Raw genomic sequence first — 23217 nt, 5'->3', positions numbered from 1 at the left:
GTAACTTTCCAACTCTAGAGTTGTACACTTCTAGCCTTGATATTTCCAAGTTTGCTCACTGCACTGTATTTGAAATCCCCAGCCATACATGCAAGGCTAATAAAGTGCTTAGTGAAACCCAAATAACATTCACTCATGTATGCATTAAAACTTTTGTCTGAACAGAAGTACCACTAAAAATGTACACATATTCCCTATGGAACTGGCTTGAAAAAATGCAATTAAGTAGAGTTAAAATGAAAAACCAAAACACAAACAAACAAGACCACCACAAAGGTACCTAGAGCCTTTGGTAAAATTAAGGTGACTTATGTAGATTTTTGGATACTGTTGACATCATGGAATTTACTGTAAAACAATATCACATGGGAACATCACAAAACAAAACCCTGAGGTTCCACAGCATTCTAAATAAGACAGAAGATAGAAGCAATTAACCTTTTGAATATAAGTAGAAACTCAGGTATTACATTTCAGAAATGTTGCTGAAAACCCAGAATGTTTGGTTATCTTAAGAAATGAGTAAGCACAGCTTCATTCGATTGACCATTTATGTTCAGAAAAGAAGTAGGATTCAGCTTGCTGGGAATCTGAATTGCTTTTCAACAACATGGTGCATTTCAGCTCAGTCAGAAAAATTTTTCACAATTGTCTCCTTATGGATTTCTCCTCCTCCAAGGGCAACTTCAATAACCCTTGTCTGATTCTCTCAGATCGAGAAACTTACTATAATTAGTACTTGTGCTATGTGTGACTTTTTCAAAGGATGTAGAAAATAACCTACACTACGTTGACAGTGTGAAGCACAACGTATACACTATGTCACTAACATGCTTAAAATTTCTGCAGCATATGAATCTTCTCTTAAGCCATAAATCCATTCTGAAACTATGAGGAATTTAATTTCTATTTCTCATCAAAACTGGTGTATTTAATATTCTAAAGTTTTATCTGATGAGCCTAACAAACTAAATTAGTAGGTTTGATATGTTACTTATACCTGATATCAAGCTATTTAATATTCTCTTTCCAACAATATTGTCATTAAACAACATAAAATACACAGTTATTAGAAAACTTGGACCCACGAATGATGTACACAAAGCCTTATGTCCACCCCAACAGTATTTATGGGCCAGTTTCCTCACTTAGTTAAATGAATTTCAGCTGAGTTACTCAGAATTTACACCAATGCTATGGAGAGTAAAATCTCTCCAGTAGGTTAGGGCTACTTCTCTGAGTTCTTAGTATGTTTAAATACCACAGGATATCAATTTGTTACATTGATTGTTCCCTAAAAAGTTTATTATGCATGAGATTGACTTTAGCAAGAAGGGTTCACATATAAAATAAGTGACTATTCACATAGATGGCTTATCCTTGAATAATTGTTTAATAATTTAACTCACTTAACTTTTGTAATCATGCCGCTCATAATTTACTTCAGAATTTAATGCATTTAGAATTTCTTCTTGCCTCTGGCATGCTTCAGAAGTGATGCCCTTGCATGATAGAAGAGGATGTTTTACTACCACATCAGTTTGGGGACACATTTACAGCCAAGGGAAATCAGTCTTCAGTTGTAGAGAATATATCATTCTAACCATTCTGCCTAGGGATGTTCTCGTAAGGGTAGATTTTACAATGCATTGACTAAGAAATTATCCTGGCCTGATTGTGCCAAACATTAATTCTCCTCAAACACGAAAAACTAGAATTCATATTTAAACCTGTGCAATTGCATCTATAACTGCTCAGTGGTTCATGCAGATAATGGTTACCTCATTTAGTATATTAGTAATACAAATAATTACACTGAAACTGTTGACAAAAGAAATGGAAATAAGATTAAGAAACTAGAATGGTTTTTAATGAAATACAAAACTGGTTTAGAAACATGGAGATAATTATATTAAAACTAATTGAACTAAAAACTATTTTTTCACAGAGTTTGGTATACAATTATTTTAAAATACAAGCAGGTACACTGGTAAATGAGCAAGAGTCGGGAAATACAAAATGTGAAAGTAAAAGCTGAACATGTAACCTTAACTCCGCCCTCTTGTTTCTTTACGTTATGACACATAATTAATCGATGTGCTATTCTCAGTAATTATTTATTGCATTCCACAGTTTATTATTTTATTTATAATGTGTGTTGAGTCAGTGCTCAGAGCCCTAAGTGGAATCACGACTCCATTGTTCTGGTCTCCCTACTAGAGCACACGATGGCACACTTCCTCCCCCCAAAGACTTTACAAAAGAATACAATACAAGATGCAAGAAGTGCGTGTAATAAATAATAGGACGGAAGTGGATCAGAGGATGAGCATAACCAAAATAATCTGCATTTAGAGTGAAATTCACCTGTAATGTGGGAGGGACACTGTAAGACCTTTCACTCCCCTTACAACTCATATGAGGGCTGCACGGGAACAGGACAGTGTGAAAGGACACTTTGGGAGAAAAATCTATGATTAAACAGATAGCCCCTCCAGCAGCCACTGCAACTGCTATGGAGGGGCTGACTGTAGAAGCCCCTATCCCTGAGCTACGGAAGTGTGTTTCATTTCCCTCAGTTGCTCCACAGTCTTTCGGCATAAAGCCCAAATATTCTGGCACTGTTCATTATGCAGATGGAGTGCATTTCAGCCCTATGGCCCCGATCCAGCATAGCACTTAATCACATGCTCAACTTTCATTGAAACTTCTCATATACTTAAAGTTAGACACATGCTTAAGTGCTCTGCTGACTAATGATAGATTGTTGAATTGGGGCCTGCGTGTATGGAAATGTGTAACTGAATTAGAATACAATTAATTATTTCTCAAATAATATATTATTGTACCTTTTCTATAAACTTAGATTCATATATTAATTTGCTTTAAAAAATCTCATCTCCCATTCCTTGCTCTGGATGGTCACCCCATAAATTGACACAATATAAAACAACTACTCCCCAAAACTTTGGGAAAGGAGATGGGCATTGGACTGTGCACAGAAGGCACTCAAATCCAGGCTTTGCCTGACTAAAGGGGAGCAAGTTCCCCAATGTAATACACCAGTGCACTAGCTGCCTCTCACTTATGTTGAAAGGGTTCCTGTTCAAGGCTCATCATTAACCTCAGCTGCAGCAGTACTATAGGGGGAAATGGGACAGAGGCACTCTGGTACCCAGGTCCCAGACCACATAGAGCTTTATGGGCCAATATTAACAACTTCAATTCCAAAGGAGGCCATCAAGTAACTTATAAAATTTGCAGATGGCACCATACTGGAAGGGGTTGCTAGTGCTTTGGAGGACAGCATTAGAATTCAAAATGACCTTGATAATTGGAGAATTGGTCTGAAATCAACATCATGAAATTCAAGACAGGCAAGTGCAATGCACTACACTTAAGACGGTAAAATCACATGCACAACTATAAATTAGGGAATAACTGACTTGACATTAGTACTGAAGAGGATCTGGGTGTTACAGTGGATCACAAACTGAATACAGGGCAACAATGTGATGCAGTTGTGAAAAAGGCTGATATCATTCTGGGATGCATTAACAGGAATGTCATATGTAGGGCATGAGAAACAATTGTTCCCCTCTACTCAGTACTGGTGAGGCCTCAGCTGGAATATTCTGTCCAGTTTGGGATGGCACAATTTAGGAAAGAGGTGGACAAATTGGAGAGTCTCCAGAGGAGAGCAACAACAATAATAGAAGGTTTGGAAAACAATACCTATGAGAAAAGGTTAAAAAAACTGGGCATGTTTAGTCTTGAGAAAAGAAGACTGGGGGGGGGGGGGATCTGATAATAGTCTTCAAATATGTTAAAATCTGTAACAAAGAGGATGTTGATCAACTGTTCTGTATGTCTGAATTCAACATCATGAAATTCAAGACAGGCAAGTGCAATGCACTACACTTAAGACGGTAAAATCACATGCACAACTATAAGGTAGGACAAGTAGTATTCTGCAGCAAGAGAGATTTAGGTTGTTTATTAAGAAAATTCTATGGGGGCTGATGGATGCCACTGACGTAGGTACCTTCAATAGATTTAAGAACCTCACTTTGAGCATCCATTTTGGAAAACTTTGTCTAAGTTTTTAAATGGCTACTGATAGTCATATTTACTCATTTGTTACAAGCAGATGGTGTTTTCTTCAGAATAAGAGAAATAGTATTATATCTTCAATTTCAGAGAAATAGCCTAATACAGATTACTTGCATTATCAGAACTTTCAACAAAACAGGAGAATTGGGCCTTGATTCAGCAATACTCTGAAACACATATATAACAGCTTTGCTGAGTAAAGATGTAAGTTCCCAAGCATATGCTTTCCCAAGAATTCTGACAGGTTATTCATTGTGAACAAGCCTTAAAAAAAAATCAGGGCTAGTGGAAGATTATTAAAATTCACAATTTTGACAAAAAAATTCAACCACATTTTTATGAAAATGTTATCCCAGTTTTGGACCAGATGTAATTCAAAGGTTCAATCCAATTCACATAACCACCCAGAAATACAGACATTATTCTGAGGAGTTGCATATTTTGTTGTAGACTGTTCAAATGTGGTAAAAAAGTTGGAAACTTTGACACAACCAACTTCAGAATCCATTGATTTTACCAATTCCCATATGCCCACAACTTACAAAACAGTTGTCAGACTAAAGCAAACAGAGGTAAAATCATTAGTCTTGCCCATCTTATTTGTTGTCACAGTCATGTCCAGCTTTCTGTTTTAAAAATCTCTCAAGTACTGTATCAAGTAATTGGAATTTAAATGATTTGCAAGTTCCTTCCCCATTTCACATTTAGGCAAGTTATTGACCAGCTGTCACTTCATGTTCTTAGTCTTGACAGATTTGCTGAATTGGTCACAGATTTTCAAAGACAACTATTTTTATGCTGTGTTTCTCACACAGAAAGATAATAAGCTGAAACACAGCAGTCATTTTGAAAGAACCAGAAGGATAAGCAATGAGCAGCTTCAATGGGAATCACAGCAGACTATCCCTACCTATCTCACTATTCTTAGTACATAACATTTCAAAACTCTAGCATATCACAGACACAGTGGACAAAGGTCTTTAAAAGCTTTAAAACTTTGAATATTTTGGGAGGGAAAAAAATCAGAGAACATTGTGTTCTAATTTGTGTAACATGTTTAAATGATATTTTCTTCCACAGCATCTCAGTTTTAAAAAAAGGTAAGACCCTGCAGGAGAGGTCTGTATCATCTGTATGTTACACTCCTGGTTCCCTGTAAAATAATAACTGAAAGATCCATATTTTTATGTACGGATTTCTCCAAAATGTTCATATTTTATGTACGAGAAAACTGATCAATAGAAAATAGGAAAGCAAGAGGAGAGAGAGAGCTATTCAAATTGTGGCTAAGAACAATTTTTTGAAAAATCCATATCAGTATTAAAATCCCCTTGTGCCTGGAAGATTGCTAACTTGGCTTCTTTTAAAACTTCTTGGTTTCATCATTAGTATAAAACAAAATCTCAGTCACAGATCATCCACAACTTCATGGAATTAAAAAAACACACACAAAAGGATCTCTCTCCTATATTATATATAAATTCTCATTCAAGCAGTTCAGATCTGCATCTCCTAGGTAGCATCCCTTTTCTGACATTAGAGAAGATAGGAATTCTGTTCTCTAAATAATCCTTTTTTTCCTTACTTCATCAGCTTTAATATATTACTCTTACCAGAGCCAAGATCAGAGGAGATTTGATGCACCCTCAACTAGGCTCCTGTTTCAAACTGGAGCATTTCATTAAAACTTTTGTCTGAATCCAACAGAAACAGCTTGCATAAGCCCCACTGGTGGAAAGTCTTCCAGGAGCACCAAACTCTTCTGACCACACTTTACTCCCCAAAGCCGTATCCTGTTTGACCTCTTTAGCACCATTCCAAACCTTAAGGGGACAAAGCCCAGTAATATATAGCTCTGGCATTCCATCCAGTTCTTACCCAACAAATAAAAAGGTCACGTTGACATTAATACTTTAGCATACATATTCTAACTTATGAGTGCTACCAAGACAATATATTCCCTTTCATTTCTTTTATTAGAAACATAAAAGGGTTTTCTACTAATTTGGATTGGGGATAAAATATTTTCGTAAATTAAGCAGGGATCCTTACTCATGGGGTCATTACTATCTATATACTTGATGGAAAAGTCCTATACAATTTAACAGGGAAGAAACCTATAAGATTCCAAGGAAATATACTCTAAAAATATAAAGCATTTAATGGAGAATATCTGTTTTATAGGATGTCTCAAAGCCTATAAAATTCTTTGATAGGAATATAGTTATCTTTTAATTTTGCAAAACACACAGTAAGGTTACCTTTTCCCATTAAATTCTATAAGATTTTCCCCATAAGTGAGTCCTTTCAAATAAATCTCAAATATATAGATTTTAGTTAAATAAATTATTTCCTGGAGTATCACCTTTTCTAGGCGATTCATTATTATAATTTCCTCAGAGAACTATGGACAACTCCGTTTTTTCATATCAGATTTCATCTTTTTTTTAATAATTGCAATTGTACCTGAAAATTATCCACAAGTTCCTCAATGTTAATTATAGAACTAAAGACAACTAGAGTAAAATTTTCTAGTGTTCCTAAATGACTTAAGAGCCTAAATCCCATTTTCAAAAGGGACTTAGGCACCCAGGCGCTTTTGAACATTTACCCCAATCTAAATTGCTGTCATTAATTTTGATGGCCTCCACAAAAGATTCTATAAATTCTTGGCACATTTTAACAATATTCTTATTTAATTGATAGCACAACAAAATGGAGAACATTTATTTTTAGTACATCAATGACTCCCAGCTGCTGTCTCCCTTATCCAATCAAGCCATGGAGAATGCATAACAAAGTGGTTGACAGAGACTGGGATATGAAGAACTGGTTTACTGAAGCTCAGAGAGTGATTTCAGCGTGGCTCCATATGAGGTCAGGCTGCCAGCATAGATCAGCTTGCAAGCCTCAGGCCTTGATTCAGGAAATCACTTAAGCATGTGCTTGAGTGCCCTCCCTGAAAGAGATGCTGTCTATCCTTAATTGAGGCCATCTTCACATTCTATGGCCATCTAACTGTTTGTGCCAACTGAGTGCTCACTAAACGTTGCAGTGGGGTCTTCTAAGCCTAGGTCTTTGTGTTCCAATGGATTTGCTGGTCTTAATATGAATCTTTTCTCTGCATTACAGAAGAGAAGTCAATGGTCATTGATAACAATTTTTCCTTTCATGTATTTCATGCACGCCTATCAGAGTCTTTTTAAAAATAATATTTATGCATGTCTGTTTAAAACAGTACTTCAACAAGCTATTTCCAAATCAATAAGAGTTTGAATACATAGGAAGGTTTCTGTTTGGTATTTTGTAGAATCATGGATACTCCACATCATGAAAACCCAAGTAATGTTTTTACCTATTTGCAATATTTCTGGCTAGCTAAGGACAGTGTTCTGAAGGATATTTTGATCTTATATTATTGTGGTGTGAAGGCTTCAGGACTTGATGCAAACACTTGTGTTATGGAATGGCCAGAAATGCTATAAATATGGACTGTGGCTTAATGCATTTATCTTCAGGATTCACCTTTTTTCACCATCTTCATTTCAAATTCCTCCAGCATGTTTATATTTAGACGGATTTCCAATTATCACCAGCCATGGCAGCTTCTTCTCTTCAGCATTTATTTGGTAAAGCTCAGAAAAAAATATGTCTGGCCATTCAGTCTGATAAACTGCTAATCTGTTAGGATTGGTAAACACCATGGGGGGATGGGGGACTGCAGCTACTCTGGATTGAAGAGTGGATCTGGTTGATAAGTTATCAAAGACTAAACCTCTGACTGGCAATCAACTAATGAGAGAGTTTGGTGTCTAGGTTTCATATCCCTAAAGAGCTTTATTTTCCATTTATCTCCATTGCCAAGAAAAAGAAATCTCTTGTGCAGCGCCAAGGAGACCATAGCTGTTAGGATTACCCCACAAGGTAAAAGCTGCCGGACTGCAAAAACCCAGTGTAAACTGGGGTTCCCAGCCTCAGATCAACTTTAAGGAGCCAGTAAAGTATACTAGAGCATACATACTCTAGCTTTATGATGTAAAATGATCAGTTATTCAGGTTACATTGTAAGTTAAAAGGGCAGCAGCTTAAGATGTTCAATAAAGGTTAGAGGAAAGTGATTTTAGAATTGTTTTTTCTAATACAGTAGGAAAAGCTCAGACGAGGCTTGAAAACTTTAACAACAGACATTTTAAAAGGCAGTCTGAGTTTTTACAAGTGCTTATCTTGTCTACAACTGAAAGGAATAGTGACTCCCACTCTCAGGGCTGAATTGCCTTGCTGTATTGTAACTTGCAATAAAAGAAAAAGGAGTGCTTCAAATATGAGAATGTTACTCATTCAAATGGATATTGATTTGTAATCATTTTCCTTTCATATATTTTCTTATTTCAGTAAACTTGGACTTTAGGCAGAAGTTATTATATATCATTCAACATTCAATCATATTACTTCACATATAGAGTAATGGATAGACATTCTTGATTGTGAATATTGGTCAACTGGTCCATCTAAAATAATTATTTTGTTCAGTGGTATATAATCAATAGTTCTGATAAAGAGAAGATTTCCTTTAGAAATGCTAAAGTCACAAGAGTCTCAGGAAACACCCCAGTGTAGTGGAATGGGACAGCAAATCATTAATTTAAAGAAGAACGGATAGTGTAGGGTTTTGTTTGTTTGTTTTCTTTTTTGTTTCCCAGATGTCAAATATATCCAGACTGGCCTAAACTCATATTCTTTAAATGTACTCTGGATCACTATCTTGCACCAATATCTCAAAATAATCAGCTCAGCATAGACCATGTTGAGATAACTGTGTAAATCCTCCTGAGTATTTTCTAGCTTCTTCCAAATATAACTAGATTTATTTGCACAACAAGACCATGTTCCATATAGCTAGTACTAAAAGGCAGAAATATTATTGATACTACGTTCTAATATAGTTACTATAGTAATAACTTTGTGAAGGCTTGCAATTTCATGCCTCCCAGATGGTATTTGCACAATGTCTCAGCAGCCAGGAAAAGCTACAACTTCAGCCTGCCCACTGGCAGATGTCTTCTTTATACAATTATGGTACATGGCAGGAAGCACAGGTTTCTGAGCCAGTACACTTTTCAGTATATAGGTTTAACTTTTTGTACAGTTTCAATAGTTTGTATTAGATATTTTGAGAGGCTAAGATCTTGTCTTTATAATGCAAGATTTCTTTGGTATGTGTCATACTGACTAATACATACTCTCAAGACAGTTGAGAGGGCATCTTTCCTTCATCCTTCTCATATTTCCTTCGTGAACATAGTTAGTCATTTGTCTCTGTATGAGAAGAAACTAATAATGATGGAGGAAATGCCACTGCTTATAGGTAGGGCTTCTCTTTTTCAGGGGTTAATTTAATTTTTATGAATTTATTTTATAGCAATTTTTGAGTTATATGTAGATGTCCAAAAACTGGTGTTTTTCCAGTGTTTATAAACATGTGTTTGTGAACAAGCTGTCTTGCGGCCCGCCAGCGGATTACCCTGATGGGTCACCTGCAGCCCGCGGCCACAGGTGGCCCACCACTGGCTTAGAGCATCTTCTTTAAAGCACTACAGTATTTTCAGTATACACCTGCCCTTGGGCACCCAAATAAAGTGGCCTGATTATCAGAGATGCTAAGTGCCTTCATTTAGACTGTACATAGAAATGGAGATCTACACAGGACAGGGTAAATTTAAAAGGCTTTATATTAAGCAGGCTTTTCCACTACACACACTGCTCTCAGCAGCACACTCACAGAAAGAGAGAGAAACCATGTAACGAAGTCCCTTACTGTGTCTCAAAAGGGACAGTGTGCCGGTTATCTAAGTGTGTATAAATACAACACACTGAGCACCCACAATTCCCACTCTTCAAATAAAGCCACTTAGGTTCATAAAAATGGATTTAGCATCTTAACTTCAGTTTCCCAGGTTTGGAAATGTTGATCCATAGAAATAACAATATATAGCAAATATAAACTGTGTTTTCCTCAAGCCATAAACATGAACTAGTTATCAATAAACACCTCACCCTAACTAAAGTATCAGGTACAAAGATGGGTTATTTTGATAGTTCACTGAAAAACTGTTGTGGGCCCAGATCCTCAATTGTGCATCTTGGTGCCCCTTTCCTGGTGCAAGACTGCTCTACAGCTTCCTAATTCAACCCACTGTTGGATTTCCCACATTTGGGTGGGTCTTCAGTTGGGTTTGAAGCACCATCGTGGCCCTTACAACATCCTCCCCTTCCTTGCAGGCAGTGCACTGGGCATGATTGGGGCCTCCATATACCTCAGTAATCCCAGGCTGTTGTAACAGGTCCTTGGAGCCATAGGCAGCCAGCACAACATAAGCAGCCCTCATGCTGCTATATAACTTGCACCTAGGACCAGACCGGCACTCGGTGGAAAAGGATCAGGTTGTGGACTGCAAAGGTGATGTTAAGGCCACATCATTCAAGCATCCAGGCCACATTATTCAAGCTCACCATTCCCCTTCAATGAGAAATCAGACATCGCAAAGGGACCTTGAACAAGCCAAAGCACAAACATTACTCATTGTCCAGGTTTTCTGATAGAAGCACTGACTAGTCTGCATGTCAACCAAGTTTTCACTTCCTTTGATGCCAGAAAGAGGCAGCTTTACCCAAAGAAAGAAAGAAAATGAACGTTCGCTCCCTAAGCTTCCTTCACATGCTCAACAGGTACGGAAAAGTACAGCATAATCCTATCTTGCTGAGCTTTGCTTTTACTGGACCAAAGCTTTTCCTTTTGTTCAGTAGGAAAACACCACATACTGATGTTCACACTCTGAAAAGAGAGCTCATCTCTATCAAGTGGATTTCAAAATAAGATTGATTTTGCAAGAATGTAACAGTGCATGTAACCAGGGGTACTCTTGGGGAAGAAGATGAGGCTTTGCTCGTGGAAATCAAATTTAATGTTTCTTCGGAGGCAACCTACTAATTATAATTCCTAAAACTCAATTTATTTTCATAAGAACATCACAGCTGCCCCAACCTGCCACTGCCTCAAGCCCCTGTGCTGAGATCCTGCATTCTGTGGTGCTTCCCTGAGTAGGTCCGGCTCTAGGCCCCAGCAAAACAAGCAGGTGCGTGGGGCAGCACATTTCTAGGGGCGGCATTCCGGCGCCGGCCATGCCGCCCCTAGAAATGTTTCCCTGCCGCCCCAGCTCGCCTCTGCCTGCTCCCCGGAGCGCACTGCCGCTGCTCCACTTCTCCCCGCTCCCTCCCAGGCTTGCCGCGCATGAAACAGCTGTTTTGCGCAGCAAGCCTGGGAGGGAGGAGAAGCCGAGCGACGGCGCACTCAGGGGAGGCAGCAGTGGTGGAGCGGAGGTGACCTGGGGCGGGGAGCGGTTCCTCTACCCCCCCCCACTCTTGCTCACCTCCGCTCCGCCTGCTCCCCTGAATGCGCTGCCTCTCCCTCGCCTGAGAGGGAGGGGGGAGAAGCGGAGCGGCGGCATGTTCAGGGGAGCAGGCGGAGTGGAGGTGAGCGAGGGCAGAGGGTTGTGGGGGGAAGCCACAGGAAGCAATGGGGGAGAATGCGGCAGGCTCGGGGGAGGAGGCGGGGCTGGGGATTTGGGGAAGGAGCGGAGTTGGGGCTGGAGGGGGGGCCAACATTTTTTTTGCTTGGGGCAGCAAAAATCCTAGAGCCGGCCCTGTCCCTGGGGCACCAAAGGAGAAGCCAAAAATGTTTAAGGCAGCACCGATTAATCTAAAGCTAATTTTTTTGGCTAGATAAATATATTTTGTATGTGCCCCAGGCATCTGGATTTGACATTTGCCCTCTGCTGATCATTTCAAACAATGAAAAGAAACTGTCCCACAATGGGCTGGGAGGGGAAAAATCACTTTTAAGCTACTATTTTCCCCTTCCATCCTCCCTTCCTCTTTAATCAACAACTTGCATCAAAAGTGGCTCATAGGAACACATTAAACGAGGTACACATTTTTATATCCCCCCTTCCATCAGTCCAGTACTAAGTGCTTCAGTGCCATTAGGGCCTGATCCAGCTCTCATTAAAGTCAATGGAAAGACCTGAATTTCAATGGGAGTTGGATTACACTGTCCCTATTCGGCCTCAGCAGAAGGTTTTCACTTCATTACTGGGGCAAGCTTTCAGCTGAAGATTGCAAAGCATTACATAATTTTCTCTCTTCCTGTTCCTTTTTAAGACTGATTCTAATGCTTGACTCATATTGCCATTTAAAATACTGTGGTTGAAGCTGGTGAACTGTGCCTCGCAGAAGTCTGCTACCAAGATATGAACCCTGTGGAGGAGATTCTGTACTGCACCACTACGACGCATAGCAGCACAGAATTCACAGCCCCAGTGAAGCAGGGATTAATGGTAGTTTTACGCCACCTTTGTGCCTTCCTGATCCTCAGCTGTTCCAAACATTAGAGAAACCCCAGTGTAACTTAGATTTCCTCCCAAGACTGTCTAAGTTATGGCAGCCTCCCCAGGCTGCTCTGTGGGCTTCAGGACTGTCCAGAATCTCCACAATACTGAATGCTGTGACCCCACCCTGACATGCCTCTCCCACCCCCAGCCCCACCCCCCTATGCCTGGGCTTGCAAGGGGATTCTCAGGAGGTTGCCTTGTGGCTACCTTCCACTGTGTCTGCACCAGGGGAATGCTGGATATAGAGCTTTTAGAGTCCCTTCACGTTACTTCAGCAATTTTACACACCATAAAGGGACTGAAGCAGGGGTGAGGATCTCACCCTAGATCTCTGACTTCTATTTGATTATTTTTAATCACTTATGATTTTTTAAAAATTATAAAGCACAGTGCAACAAGCAAAATGCAATATAATTTTCTTTTGAGATTTTATAATCTAAGGCAACACTACGAATCCTTTCATAGCGCAGAGATAATGCATTATGTTACATTCAGCCAAACAGTAAAGTGCCTCATGAAATATGACAGCATTGCAGAGATGCAAACAAGTCTTCGCTGCACTGAGCCTTTCTATTGGTGAAGTTTCTTTGGGGGGGAAAGAGTTCTCCCAATTAATGACATTCTTTATCTATAGGATTTATACCCAGATAGTAATTCAATGTATACTCTTTAATTTCCTGATGCTACTACTGCATCTGCATGGGGGGACTGTGTATGGAGCCCCATTGCCTTCAGTGCAAATCCTGTTCCAGGACTCTGGACTAAGCTCCCACTGTAACTGGGTGTTCTGTACTTGCCTCATTTGCCATCTTCTGTGTTATTGAATTGCAGCTATTTTTATTTTACTATTGTATTTAGGTGACCATGCCTTACATTTCTCTGTATTTACAGTATTACAACAGCACCATTCCATATCATACATATTTCCAATGGGGCAGAATATACTCTAACTTGAATTTTGACCCTATTTATACCACATTATTACAGAAATTTTATTTTCTCCTTTCACATAGAACCATCTGAGGTTTTCGAGATCAATGTTTCCATTTGGGTAACATGTTGGTTGGAATGGCCTGTTCTAGAAGAGCAGCCTTTTGGGATCTGCACATCTTTGATAAGGGATTTATTGTATTGTTGTTTTACTCTACTTAGGGCTGCAGCTGCTCATAGTATTTGAACTTGAAATATTTCTTTTCTATTTCTTTTAATAGTTACTCACATTCACATGTGGAAGCTTTTCTTCCGATATCTTCAGAGGCTGATGGATTAACAAAATATTACACAATCTGTACTAGATTCACAATTATGGGTACAGCTGTTCTAAGTCATACTCCATGGCAACTGGGGGGGCAGCTATTACCAGAAAATTGTAAAATACTCTGAACCACCTGTTTCATCAGCTCCAGCTCAATCTCAGGGGAGGTCATTGGGGTACTGGTATCCATCCTCTTCTGGAGGTCTACTAGAACAAAGCTGCTTTACATTTATTTAGGTGTTCACAAGGAGCCATTGACAAGTGAAAACTACCTCAGAGAGATTAATGTCCACATCTCATCTTGCCCAAAGCCACTTTTGGAACTGCCTCGGGTGACTCTAGGCCCACTGGTGGAATAGAGACTGTGGACGTAGAGTCACCCTAGAGTTAAGGCAATCCAGGTTTTAGGCATGATTCAAGGCTCCTGTAGTTTCACTTCCATAGCTCCTCCGCTATACTGTGGCCACACACTCCACTTGGAGTATTGGTTGTCACAGCTTGTCCCAGTTCCCTTCTACAAGGACACTAGTCTGTTTTGAGTGGACCCAACCACTGGATCCCATGTGGTTCTAAGATTTGTAAGTCAGGATGGAACAGGATCACTGTTCCTAGCTCTGGATCTTTAAGGCAAACTCCCACATCTACTGCCTTTCCCTTGGAACATGAGGTTCTATAGCTCAGCTGCCGTGAACTCTGAAACCTGTGCCTCAGTGCCCCTGAGGCTCCATTTGCTTATACTTTCTCCCTCAGAGTACCACCTCTCCATGGGTGGAAGGAACACAGGCTTAGAAAAGGAACTTCTTAATTACAGTCGGAACGGAAGAGATTGACTTGGGCTGTGACAGGCTACAATACAGCATGGAGCCCCTGAAACAAAATGGCATTCAAGATTGCACTCACAATTCAGTATAGACATATCCCTCTTTGTTAGAGTGGTGACAAGCCCATTTTCCCCCCCAGGAACAGGATAACAGGAGAAGCATCTCCCCCCTCCAGAAGATAGGTCTGCTTGGGTGGGTGAGCCAGGCTTGCTGGCCATTGTCCTCTTGCCACACGCACAGTCCTCTGCTCTGCCCAGAGCAGTGTGTCTTGGAGTTAACAACCCATTGAGATGAAGAGGAGTTAGCACCTTTCAGCTATCATTACAGCCCTATGACACTATTCAGTTCTTTGTGTAGATTACCTTAATTTATCATAAAATTTAGTTGCTAGAATTTTTGGGGTGTTTTAACTAACAACGTTTGACGTTAAGAAATATAAATAAATACAATCTTACCTTTAACAAATTTCTTCATCTAAAATATTTCTTTTTTGTTTGTTTGATTGTTGCTTTTTTAAAGAAATGTAAGATGTACTTAAAACATATATGTTGGCTGCTTTAAGACTTCAAGTCTATACAGACTTGTAGGGATGTGCGCATGTCTCTCCTCTTCTGACGGGGTGGGAGACCACGCCTCCTCGCTACAAGATTCCTGAAAACCTGAAATTGCTCTCCAGAGAAAGTTACATTTTGAAATTTGACCAGGTCTCTCACTCACAGCTCCTGCATCTCTCTCCAGATCAAAAATAAACCTGCAATTGCTTGTTGGCATTGTCTTTCAGCAATCCCAGTCTCAGATTCTGCTTCTAAACTATGCTTTACTGGAATTTGGAAGCTCATCAACTATACTACGTCCTGTAAGTTATGAAATCAGCACCCAGACCTGATTTCACCAGGAAAAAGCAAGGGCAACAGAGAAGAAAGGAGAACTGGACACCATGCTGTTCATAAATCTTCAGACTTCTTAGCTAGTCTATGTATACATTTTTATGTGCTGAAGTCTTTTTATTATATAAAGTGCTATTGTACAAAACAATAATGTTGAATTATTTTCGTTTCATAAAGACTTATGTCTAATACTGGATGCAAACACTTCAGGACATAAGTACTTATGTACCAATACTTCATGAGCTGAACTGTATCTTTTCCATCAGTTGACCCAAAACTCTCAGTCCAAAAAGTATGCATAAAGTCCCAGACCACATTTTCTTCCATTTGCTATAGTCAATGTAGTGCTTGAAAGCTCATCACAGACTGATTCTAATCTTGGAAGGATTATATAGCCTGACTGCACCAAGCATCTAAGTTCCATAACTGTCTTTGAGCAGCTGAATAGCATGCCTAGAGTGCAAGAGGAATGTGAACCAGAGACCATAGGTTAGGTTTGATTTGGTTTTGGAAGAGGAGAGGGAGTGTGGTACAAAGGGAGAATGGGGACCTTCAGCACATCCATACCAAAAAAAAAAAAAAAAAAAAGCACGTCAATTCACCTATAAAATTTCCCTGCTTAAATTCACCAGCATGCAAAAAGATCTTTATGAAAACATCTCAGCATGTCTAAAATATACCTTGTTGAAAAGATTCACTCAAAGTTCTCTCTCAAAAGAACTTACCCATACCCTTTTACCTATTAGCTTTGATAGTGACATTTTTCTCTGTGCACATTCAATTTTTATTCAGTCCCTTATTTGGGAAAAAAAATACTCCTGACTTTAATGGAAATTTGCCTAAGTAATGACCTCTATATTCGTCATTGTATTAATACAAATAAATCTTTAATATTCATTGATTCTATTAACTTTTTTCTACTGATTTAAGAAATTAATCAATCAGAATACAGAGATCGCTTCTTAAAACCAGTAGCATATATTAGCTGAATGTTTTTTATAACGCTATTATGTCATTTTATATTGGACAAAGGTATTCTAATGAATATATATTCTTGTTTGTTTGTTTTCCAATAAGAATTTTATTGTAACACAGAGAAAACAGAATGTTCTTGCATTTAGAAGAATGTATTTGGTCTCTTAGTGGTGAAACGTGGTTTGTGCTGACGACACAGAACTCTGTGTGGCAGAGGGAACTTGATTTTTGAATCATGGAATTGCTTGACTGTCGGTCTATGGCACTTGCTAACAGCAATGTCCTCAACCTTCATGACCTGAATAGAGTGAGCATGGGCATGATGGCGAGCACCAGCACTTGTCAAGTTCCTGTATTCCCTGTACATGTTGTGGGTTCCACTACAAGAATCATAGCGTAGCCAGATACCAGTTTTTCACCTGCAAAGGGGACTTTTCAAATACCTGCCCACAGTACACAATTTATCCAGAAGATTTCTTCATCTTCTTCAGTTGAGACACAAAGTACCAGAAATGGGACTTGGCAACAACATGATTAGGAGCAAAGATATGCATCTGGTAGAGGGATGTTGTTGGACATATAGGAGTAGGAAGCCATCACCGAACAACTTTGTATTCCCTCAGGGTGCCCGAAGCCTTATAGGCGTTTATATTTTCAGGAAAAAGGAAATAACCTTCTAGAGAATTTTGGCGGTTGGTACTTGATTCCAAGATTTGGAGTTGGTTGTCCCATACATTTTTATTCTGACCTCCCCACTGCTTTCAGTGGGGACTTCTGCTTAAAATAGATGGCAAAAGATACCCCTTTAGCCTTCTAGTTTGATTGCTTTTAAACAAAATCAAACAAATAATTTGTAATTAAACCGAATGGTTAGCTTTTTACAACAGTGCTTTAAAGTAAATCAGTTACATTTTTAGACTGATGTGTGACCCATGAGATACATGTGTAATTATTCTGTTTATAAAACAGAAAAAATTGGACAATCTATGTTGACCTGCTGAATGCATAAATCTGTTTTATATTTTCCTTATACGAAGCCTCCTTTTAAATTGACAAAATAAAATTAAGTTGCAGTTTGTACATCCCATTTCTGTGCAATTAAAAGATAAACCATACAGTGCTATATTTTTTAGTTTGCCTTGCAAGTGCACTGTGACTTGATGGGCCATCATAGATTAATTGGCTATTACAGTGATCTATGGCTTTAGTAGTTATTCATCAGTGACTTTCATTACACAAACAGGAGCGAGATAATCTGTTGCAAATGTATTTTTTCTCAACTGGTCCCTAAACATTTGAATATGCTTTTTATGTATGAAGCTTTAGGTTGAAAATATATACAGTTGTGAAATGTTTTTACCACTGAAATAACTATTAATCTACATTTTGGCATGACTGACTTACTCATAATAAATGAGACAGACTGGCAGTCTGTTATTGTCCCAGGGTGAGGGCACTGCAGAGCCATGCCTTTCAGGGAAGCACCATAACCCCCCAGCACCTGGGGGAAACCCATTTTCTGTGATATCCCTTGGGAAGGTGTACCCTGCACTCCCTTCTGTAGAGAGACAGCTGCATTGGCCAGTGTGTGGTCCTTTTGTGGAGCTGGCATTAACAGACAGGAGTTGTCATGTTCAAGTGAAAGTCCAAGAGTGCATTTGTTACTAGCCCTTCATTTGTGTCTTCCCTACCTCTGCATTAGCAACTTACAATCCAGTCCTATCTATTTAAGTTTATTTCTCATTAATGAAGGTTATTGGAGCATGGCCTATTAGTAGAATAGGTGCCCAGATGGCTACAGAATAAGCATTTTCAGATCAGTTGTGTTGCACGGCTAAAAATTATTTGTTGCACGGCTAAAAATTATTATTATGTTGGAGTGCAACAGTCAAACAATAAATGTTCATTGTGGAGTACCACTGACTGAACACAGTTCTCAAAGAGCAGATAGACACAAAAGCTATGGGATCCAACTGGCATGTACATGCGTAGATGCCAACTTTAAGAATTATGATTCCAAATGCCTTAGGCACCTGGCTCCTTGTTGTTCTCGATCCTAATAGAGCCGGCAGGTGTTGAAATGTCTCTAATATAAACTAGAGTCAGGCTGCTACAGAAATGGTTGGTTTGGTTCCTTAAGGATGTAGTTTTTACATATTAGCTTTTGATCATTACTTGCTGTTTTGGGGGGGTCCTTTTTCTTTACTGGCATACAAATTACATTTGAGAACAACATTCTTCACGAATCTCTCATGACCACTGGCTACTATGCCATTTTATTTTTAAAAGAGGTGGTCCCAAAAGCCCATGCCTGTCTTTGTCAAGAATTGATGAACTACCATAAGCACCACTGAAAGCCTGATACATGGGTCACTTGCACATCCATTTTTCTTGGTGAATTATTAAGCTATTAACCTACAGCTATCTCAGTTTTACACCATCCACTTTCACTGTGTGCAAAGGATGAATAGCTTCACTAAATTCCATTATACTAAAGAACAATGAGAATAGTGTATCTCTGACTTTAGGACAATGAAAGCAACATTGGGACGCTGATTGTTTTGTTGTGATTAGTTTGTTGTGATTAGTTACTCTCATTTTTCTAGATGACTGATTTTCCTCAGGAGGCATATACAATAGCTGAATTTCAGGACACTGTTACATTTTATTATTATTTGTATTACTGTACTGTCCAGAGCTTTCAACTCAGATGTGATCTCATTGTGCTGGGTGTTCTATATAGCAATAGCAAGAGATGAGGCAATCCCAACTCCAAAGAGTTCAGAGTCTAAATTGCTGACAAAGGGTCGGCACAAACAAGTGTTATTTTCCCCCTTTTTATAGATGGGGCATTGAGACAGATCCTGCCCCACATTGTCTGAGCGACTTGCCCAAGATCACACGGGAAGTGTGTGGCAGAACCAGGCATTGGAACCCCCATCTTGTGAATGTCTTATGCACTAGACCATTATAGATTTATGAAAATGTGGGCCAGGCCCCTCATGGTCTATTAGTATTAAACCCTACAAATAGTTCATTCTTTCAACTTTTTGAAAAGTCACTTATTTGGGTGCCTAAATATGATTTTAGGAATCTAACTATAGGCACCTAAGTTGGAAAATTTTAGCCTCTGCATTTTTATACCACTGCTATCATCAACACACCTAAGAGTATAGGGAGCTGAATAGCTCAGGAGACGACTAATGAGATATGGAGCTTTCACATTGGTTTCTGTTTCAATTCCTCCCCAGACACTGATGCCAATAACTGTTACCATCCAACAGTTGTTTCTCTTCCTTGCTGTTCAGATATCTACATTACAAAGCCACCACCACAGCTGACTCCCTTATTAGTAATCACGGCAGAAGTGAAGACGGAAGGATTGTTGTCATTCTTAGAAAACGTCAGTGGGTGCTAGCAGTTCCTACACTCTGACCACAAGGTCTGGGATTTTTCATTTTAGCTTTTCTCAATAATACACACACACACACACACACACACACACACACACAAGAAAAACACTTGGTAAAACTGATCAAGCTTCATTCCTACAGGCTGGAAATGAAGAAACAGAATGTGGTTCTGTCGTTTTTATTTTGAAATATCTGGGAAATACTCTGATACTATGCAGGGGGGAGGTCAGATGATAAAAATACAGACTTTAAGGCCAGAAGGGACCTCATGATCATCTAGTCTGACCTTCTGCACATTGCAGGCCACAGAACCTCCCCACCCACTCCTGCAATAAACCCATAACCTCTGGTTGAGTTAAAGACTTCAAGTTACAGAGAATCCATCATTTGCACTAGTTTAAATCTGCATGTCCGCCATGTTGCAGAGGATGGTGATAAAACCCTAGGGTCTCTGCCAATCTTCCTTCCTCACCCCAAATATGGTGATCAGTTAGACCCTAAACATGTGGGCAAGACCAAGCAGTGAGACAGCTGGGAAAGAATTCTCTGTAGTAACTCAGAGCCCTCCCCATCTAGTGTCCCATCACCAGCCATTGAAGATATTTGCTGCTAGCAGTCGCAGATTGGTTATGTGCCATCGTGGGCCGTCTCATCATATTATCCCCTCCGTTAACTTATTAAGCTCAGTCTTGAAGCCAGTTAGGTTTTTTGCACCCACTGCTCCCCTTGGAAGGCTGTTCCAGAACTTCACTCCTCTGATGGTTAGAAACCTTCATGTAATTTCAAGCCTAAACTTATTGATGGCTGTGTCAACATTGCCGCTTAGCTTAAATAACTCCTTCCCATCCCTGGTATTTATCCCTTTGATGTATCTGTAGAGAGCAATCATATCTCCCCTCAGACTTCTTTTGGTTAGGCCAAACAAGCTAAGTTTTTAGTCTCCTCTCATAAGGTAGGCTTTACATTCCTTTGATCATCCTAGGAGCCCTTCTCTGTACCTGTTCCTGTTTGAATTCATCTTTCTTTAAACATGGGGTCTCACCAGTGCCTTGAATAATGGTACTACCCTATCTCTGCTGGAAATACCTCACCTGATGCAGCCTAGGACTGCATTAGCCTTTTTCACGGCTGCACCACATTGGCATCTTATAGTCATACTGTGATCAACCAATACACCAGGTCTTCCTTGTTCACTGTCTCTTCCAACTGATGTGCCCCCAGTTTATAGCAAAAATTCTTGTTAGTCCCTAAATGCATGACCTTGCACTGTTAAATTTCATCCCATTTCTATTACTACAGTTTTCAAGATCATGCTTGTATCTTGATTTTCTTGTAGGATATTCTGGTCCTACTCCGTATTGGCAATATCTCCCAACTTTGTGTCATCTGCAAATTTTATTAACTCCCGCTTTTTGTGCCAAGACCATTAACAAAAATGTTAAGTAAGGTTGGTCCCAAGACTGATCCCTGAGGAGTTCCACTAGTAACCTCTCTCGAGCCTGACTGTTCACCTTTCAGTATGACACGCTGTAGTTTCCCCTTTAGCCAGTTTCTTATCCATCTTTCAATTCTCATATCAATCCCCATCTTCTCCAACTTGACTAATAATTTCCCATGTGGAACTGTATCAAATGCCTTACTGAAATCTCAAGTAGATTAGTTCTACTGCATTTCTTTGTCTAAAATATCAGTTCTCTTCTCAAAGAAGGAGATCAGGTTGGTCTAGCACTATCGACCTTTTGTAAAACTATGTTGTATTTTATCCCAATTACCATTTACCTCTATGTCCTTAATGACTTTATCTTCAAATTTTCTTCCAAGACCTTGCATACAATTGAGGTCAGACTAACAGGCCTGGTAGTTTCCTGGATCACTCCCCCACCTCCTTCTTAAAAATAGGTACTATATTAAAAATTCTTGAGTCATAGGGTATGACCTCTGAGTTTACAGATTCATTAAAAATCCTTGCTATTGGGCTTGCAGTTTCATGTGCCAATTCCTTTATTATTCTTGGATGGAGATTATCCAGACCCCCCATTAGTCCCACTGAGTTGTTTGAATTTGACTTCCATCTCGGATGTGGTCATTTCTACCTCCATATCCTCATTCCCATTAGCCATCCTGCCACTACCTCTAGGTGCCTCATTACCCTTATTAAAAATTGAGGCAAAGTATTTCTTTAGGTGTTAGGCCATGTCTAGACTATCTTTAATCTACACCCCATCCTCAGTGTTAAGTGGTTCCACTTCCTTTTTGTTTGTTTTCTTTTTATTTATATGGCTATAGAACCTTTTACTACTGGTTTTCATCTCCTTTGCAAAGTCCAATTCTGCATGGCTTTTGGCAGTTCTCACTTTGTCCCTACACTTTCTGACCTCCAAGCAGTAGCGTTCCTTACTGATTCATCCCATCTTCCATTCCTTGTAGGCTTTCACCTTTCTCTTAATCACCTGTTTGAGATGCCTGCTCATCCAGGTTGGTCTGCAACCCTTCCCAACACTTTTTCCCCCCTGCTTGGGATTCAGACTTAGGATAGTTTCTGCAACTTTGACTTAACGTATTTCCAAGCTTCCTACACATTCAGATCTTGAATTCTTCAATCTAGTCCACTTCCCTAATAAATTCTCTTATGTAGGATTCATGCAAGGTTCATGCACTTGGCAACATTCAGGGCACACCCGGAGTGTTGTGTAGGAGCAGTGCACACACGGCTCCTCTCAAGGGCATGAACCTTGGAATCTCGCCCGGATGACATGAACCGTGGGTAGCCTCCCAGGACTGGGCTTAAGGCCCGAGAGCAAGGAATGCGGTAGATAGATATTGGTAAATAAGAATATTAAAACAAAGCCAGTGTATTCCTTTTATCTGTTGGAGCATGTAATGCGCAGGAGGGAGAGAAATAAAAGAGAGGGTGGAAAGCTGACAGGCAGACCAGCCCGTCGGCAGACCAGCTTGCTTGCTTGCTTAAAGCCTTGTTCTGTCTTGTATTTGAACCGCAACAACTGGAGCCCAAACGTGGGGCCCTCAGCACTCACCTCGCCTGGCAAGGGTTTCAGACGCGTCACTCATCCACTTCGCGGATCCCGGTGAGTACTTCTTCGTCGTGGTAAGTATGGGAAGTTCCCTCTCTGCTTTGCAAGTGCAACACCGCAATGAGCTACAGTATTTGCTGCGTAAGGCTCAGCATGATTGCCCCACTCGAGAACTCACTCTCCTGCTACAGGAGGTGAGTGCCCAATGCCCGTGGTACCCTGAAGCCGGAACCCTTAAGCTAGCGGACTGGGAGCGGTTGGGCCAGACATTGCA

General features: G+C 39.8%; 1 pseudogene; it reads right to left on the bottom strand.

Moving 5' to 3' along the window:
- Nucleotides 1–16597: 16597 nt before the first annotated feature.
- LOC140915194 (large ribosomal subunit protein eL20 pseudogene) lies at nt 16598–21741 on the bottom strand (annotated as a pseudogene).
- Between the last annotated feature and the right edge of the window lie 1476 nt (nt 21742–23217).

Source organism: Lepidochelys kempii, chromosome 7 (assembly GCF_965140285.1).
Source record: "Lepidochelys kempii isolate rLepKem1 chromosome 7, rLepKem1.hap1, whole genome shotgun sequence".
Taxonomy (NCBI): Eukaryota; Metazoa; Chordata; order Testudines; family Cheloniidae; genus Lepidochelys; species Lepidochelys kempii.
This window is presented reverse-complemented; position numbering and strand designations above follow the sequence as displayed.